Source organism: Cheilinus undulatus, linkage group 5, assembly GCF_018320785.1.
Source record: "Cheilinus undulatus linkage group 5, ASM1832078v1, whole genome shotgun sequence".
Lineage (NCBI taxonomy): Eukaryota > Metazoa > Chordata > Actinopteri > Labriformes > Labridae > Cheilinus > Cheilinus undulatus.
Genome location: NC_054869.1, coordinates 1,178,859 through 1,184,858, shown reverse-complemented (window position 1 = coordinate 1,184,858; position 6,000 = coordinate 1,178,859).

Below are 6,000 nucleotides of genomic sequence, written 5' to 3'. Positions count from 1 at the left end.
CATTTTATTTCATAATTTGACCTTTTAAACTCATGATTTTGATTTTTTTTTCTATTATATTTGTCTTTAAAAAAACATTATTTTTCAATTTCAATTTCATGTTTTGACCTTTTTGAACTAATAAATTTACCTTTCTCAGATTGTGAGCCTTTAAACTGATCTTTTTTACTTTTTTAACCTCCAAATCTTTTATCGTCAGTGCTAAGGTTTTTTCATATTTAATTACTGGTGAAATGAGGTTGACAGTTTCTGGTTAAAAAGGTGACCCTGTTAGGCCCTCAGGTTAGTCCTGAATCCAGAATCCGGCCCCTGCTGGGATTGAGTTTGCCACCCCTGGTCTAAAGCCTCAGATGTCTTCACATCAGTCTGGTGAAAGTGCAGTAGATCTCTATAGACAGACTGGAACTATTTATGAAATAAAGATTTACATAGAGTTTACAGAAGTTCATAAATTAATAAACCACTTTGAGAATAAAAGGATAAAAAGCAATGAGAGAAGAAGGCTAAAAATATAAAAATCTAATAGAAGGAGAGCAACACGACGTTACTGACCAACCCAGTCAGCTCTAAGGAACATTGACTTTAATTCAATAAAGTTTAATTTAAAAAGACACAAGAAAAAATCTCTGAAGTATTGATTATTGATTAAAAATTCAAATCTTAAGTATTGATTGTTGATTAAATATTCCACTCTGAAGTATTGATTATTGATTAAATATTCCCCTCTGAAGTATTGGTTATTGATGAACTAGTGTGTAATTGTCCTTTTATTTAATTCCTCCTTGTGCTGCTAAATGGCATCTGTGATTGGGTAACTGGGATTTTCCCAGTCTCCTCTGCTGAGAAATGTGAGATTACCACTGTAGACCACTAGAGGTCAGTAAACGCTCACACACACTAACATTACAGAGGCATCTGCTGTGCTCATGTTTCTGCAGAGCTGCAAGTATCTTCGTCTCATCCTCTTCCATACATTCATCACAGGAGACTTCAGGGTGGTTTTATTTCACCATCATCACTAACATGAATAGGTGATGCATTTATTTATATAGCACAGTTTAAAACAGATGTTTTGATGGACAAAGACAAATCAGGACAAACAGAAAGGAGTGTAAAAAAATAAATGTATGCATTTTTAAAAAAATGCAAAAACAAAAATCAGTCAGAATAAATGCAGATGAAGGGAAAACATAGAAGCAACAGGTTTTAAAAAGCTGAATTACTATTACTTGAAGTATCTATCCTTCGATCTTTCTATCCACCCTCAGGTACAGTAGGGGTTCCTGGTCTCTGGCACCTTAATTTGGGGGTTGAAGTTTGAGAACCTCTGGTCCAGAGGACAATCACTGACACCCTCCACACAGAGGGTGAGCCGTGGAAGGTCTTCAGTAAAATGGCCGGCTGTTCTCAGAGGCTGTATCAAAGCATAACCAACCACAACCAGCAGGGCCGAGCTCAGCCTTCAGAGGATTGTCAGACAAACCAGATTCAAGAACTTAGGGGGCGGGGCTTCACATGGACTGGACTGAGGCTGGAGTCAGAGCATCAAGAACCAGCACACAGACGGGTCCAGGAGATGGACTACAAGTGTGGCCATCTTAATGTGGAGCAAATCCTGGACCGCAGACATCACAGGCTTTCCTGGACTAAGGAGATGAAGAACTAGACCGTTGTGGTCTCTGGTCCAATTCCTGTTGTCAGATGAAAGTACATTCCGCATTTCACTTGTCAATCAGGGTCCTACAGGTCTGGAGGAAGATCCGAGTAGTCCAGAATCAATAAGGAATTGATAAACACCAACCAACTGGTCTTTATCAAGTCCAGAGTCCACGCTGTCAGCAGTCTACCAGGACATTTTAGAGCCCTTCATGCTTCCATCTGCTGAGAAGCTTGATGGAGATCCTGGTTTCCTGTACACCTGCCCACGTTGAAACCAGAACTACCATAACCTGGTCTACTGGCCCTGGTGTTACTGGGTTTGATTGGCCAGCCAACTGGACGCTCCTCATGAAGACATAGGGAAACCCTTACTCCTCGCCAGTTCCACCCACTTTTCCAAAAAATGCTGATGAAGAGCGGTCAACAGAAGGGAAAGACCGTTGGTAAACGTGTGTGAGATCGACTGAATATTTAATCCACAGTTAAAAAGCCATGTGAATGGTGACTGGTAGACCTGTACCGGTATCGGTAACACCGTGGAAACAGAAGCGTCTTAATCCCCTACCGGACATGTGACGGTTTCAAATGGTATGTCGTCAGGGAAGAAAGTGTAGTTTTCTATTGGAGCAGAGCTAATAGATGTCAGTCATGGCTTCTTATTAACAAGGTCCAGCTGGTACAGTTTTTAATTTTTTAAAAAGAACTTTAAGGTCTCCTGCATCCCATACTCCATCTATTTCCTTTATCATCTATTTGTTAATTGAACTTTCAAAATGTTCAATCATTTTTTAGACTATGGACACCTACGACACTTTTACTGCACATATTGTTGCACAATTTTACCTCCGCCAAGGAGGTTATGTGATCGGGTGGGTTTGTTTGTTCGTTTGTTAGCAACATAACTCAAACAGACTTGGACGGATTTTCATCAAATTTTCAGGAAATGGCAGAAATGGCATAAGGAAGAACTGATTAGATTTTGGGAGTGATCCAGATCACTGTCTGGATCCAGGAATTTTTTAAAGGATTCTGTACTATTGGGAGATAGGGCTAATGGCGGAGGTCTGCGCTGTTACCACTTTACACCAGGAGATGGCAGACATGAGTAACTTCAATCCCAGCAGCTTTTTTGGGTGTGTTTCTTTTCAAGGTTTTGGAGTTTATAGAGTTTGTAAGATGCACTCCCGGTCGAGGAGACGAGTCGGAGCGTAACAGAGGGAAAGACAACGAATTGTAGTGAGAATACTCACAATGCTGGGAGGAATAGAGGAATTTTCACCCTCTGCCATGACTTCCAGTCCTCCAGTGAGACCATGGGTGAGACTGTCAGTGCATCTGTTGGCACCAGCAGGCAATGCTTCCACAATGACAGTCCACCCGTAACAAAGCCAATGCTTCGCCTAACCATGTTTCCACCCCTCCAGGGAGGGGGTAATCGGCTAATGCCATGGTGGGGGGCACATGGTGATGGATCAAGGAATGTTTTAAAGCATCCTTCACTATTGGGAGAGAGAGCTAATAGTTGAAGTCTGTGCTCTCCAAGTGTTTTTCTAGTTGTTTCATGAATGCTGATGACATTATCGAAGTCTTCATCCGTTGTACTGAGGTTTTTTTTTAGAAGGAAATAAATACCATACCGTGGACTTGTCACTGAGGTAAATACTGTACTGTGGACTTGTCACTGAGTTAAATACCGTACCGTGGACTTGGACTTGTCACTGAGGTAAATACCATACCTTGGACTTGTCACTGAGGTAAATATAGTATCTTGGACTTATCACTGAGGTAAATACCGTACCGTGGACTTGGACTTATCACTGAGGTACATACCATACTGTGGACTTGTCACTGAGGTAAATACCATACTGTGGACTTGTCACTGAGGTAAATACCGTACTGTGGACTTGTCAGTGAGGTAAATACCATACCGTGGACTTGTAAGTGGGGTAAATACCGTACCGTGTACTTGTCAGGGAGGTAAAAACTGTACTAAGGACTTTTTCAGAGCGGTAAATACCGTATTGTGGACTTGTCACTGAGGTAAATACTGTACCGTGGACTTGTCAGTGAGGTAAATACCATATCGTTGACTTGTCACTGAGGTAAATACTGTACCGTGGACTTGTCAGTGAGGTAAATACCGTACCATGGACTTGTCACCGAGGTTTATACCGTTCTGTGGACTTACTGAGGTAAATACTGTACTGTGGACTTGTCACCAAGTAAAAACCGTACCGTGGACGTGTCAGTGAGGTAAATTCCGTACCATGGACTTGTCACCAATGTAAATACTGTACCGTGGACTTGTCACTGAGGTAAATACCATACCGTGGACTTGTCAGTAAGGTTAATACTGTACTGTGGACTTGTCACCAAGTAGATACCGTACCATGAACTTGTCACAGAGTAAAAACCGTACCGTGGACTTTTCAGAGAGGTATATCCCATACCGTTGACTTGTCACTGAGGTAAATACCGTACCGTGGACTTTTCATCAAGGTAAATACCACACCTTGAACTTGTCACAGAGTAAAAACCGAACCATGGACTTTTCAGAGAGGTAAATCCCATACCGTTGACTTGTCACTGAGGTAAATACCGTACCGTGGACTTGTCAGTGAGGTAAATCCCATACCGTGGACTTGTCACTGAGGTAAATACCATGCCTTGGACTTGTCAGTGAGGTAAATACGTTACCGTGGACTTGTCATTGAGGTTTATACCGTTATGTGGACTTACTGAGGTAAATACTGTATCGTGGACTTGTCACTGAGGTAAGTACTGTACCATGGACTTGTCACTGATGTAAATACCATACTGTTGACTTGTCATTGAGGTTAATACCATACCGTGGACTTATCACCAAGTAAATACCATACAGTGGACTTGTCAGTGAGGTAAATACTGTACCGTGGATTTGACAGCAAGGTAAATACTGTATCATGGACTTGTCACCAAGGGAAATACCGTACCTTGGACTTTTCACAGCGGTACATTCTGTATTGTGGACTTGTCACCAGGCAAATACCTTACCGTGGACATGTCAGTGAGGTAAATACCGTACCGTGGACTTGTCACTGAGGCATATACTGTACCATGGACTTGTCAGTGAAGTAAATACCATACTGTGGACTTGTCACTAAGGTAAATACCATAACGTGGCCTTGTCACTGAGGTAAATACCATACCTTGGACTTGTCACCGAGGTAAATACCGTACCATGGACTTGTCTGTGAGGTAAATACCGTACCTTTGACTTGTCAGAGAGGTGATTACTGTACCATGGACTTGTGAGTGAGAAAGGACTGTACACTGGACTTGTCACTGAGGTAAATACCGTACCATGGACTTGTCACTGAGGTATATACCTTACCATGGACTTGTCCCTGAGGTAAATACAGTACCTTGGATTATCACTGGAGTACATACCGTACTATGGACTTGTCAGGGAGGTAAAAATTGTACTATGAACTTTTCAGTGAGGTAAATACCGTACAGTGGACTTGTTACTGAGGTAAATACCATACCGTGGACTTGTTAGGGAGGTAAATACCTTACCATGAAGTTGTCAGTGAGGTAAATACCATACCGTGGACTTGTCACTGAGGTAAATACCTTACCATGGACTTCTCCCTGAGGTAACGACAGTACCTTGGACTTATCACTGAGGTACATAACATACCTAGGACTTGTCAGTGAGGTAAATACCTTTCCATGGACTTGTCACTGAGGTTTATACCGTTCTGTGGACTTACTGAAGTAAATACTGTACCGTGGACTTGTCACCAAGTAAAAACCATACTGTGGACATGTCAGTGAGGTATATTCCGTACCATGGACTTGTCACCAAGGTAAATGCTGTACCGTGGACTTGTCACTGAGGTAAATACCATACCATGGACTTCTCAGTAAGGTTAATACTGTACTGTGGACTTGTCACAGAGTAAATACCGTACCGTGGACTTGTCAGTGAGGTAAATCCCATGCCGTTGACTTGTCACTGAGGTAAATACCGTACCGAGGACTTGTCACTGAGGTACATAACCTATTGTGGACTTGTCACCAAGGTAAATACTGTACCTTGGACTTGTCAGTGAGGTAAATATGTTACCGTGGACTTGTCATCGAGGTGTATACCGTCATGTGGACTTACTGTGGTAAGTACTGTACCATGAACTTGTCACTGATGTAAATACCATACCGTGGACTTGTCGGTGAGGTAAATACCGTACCGTGGACTTGTCACTGAGTTAAATACCATTACGTGGACTTGGACTTGTCACTGAGGTACATACCGTGCTGTGGACTTGTCAGTGAGGTAAATACCGTACCGTGGACTTG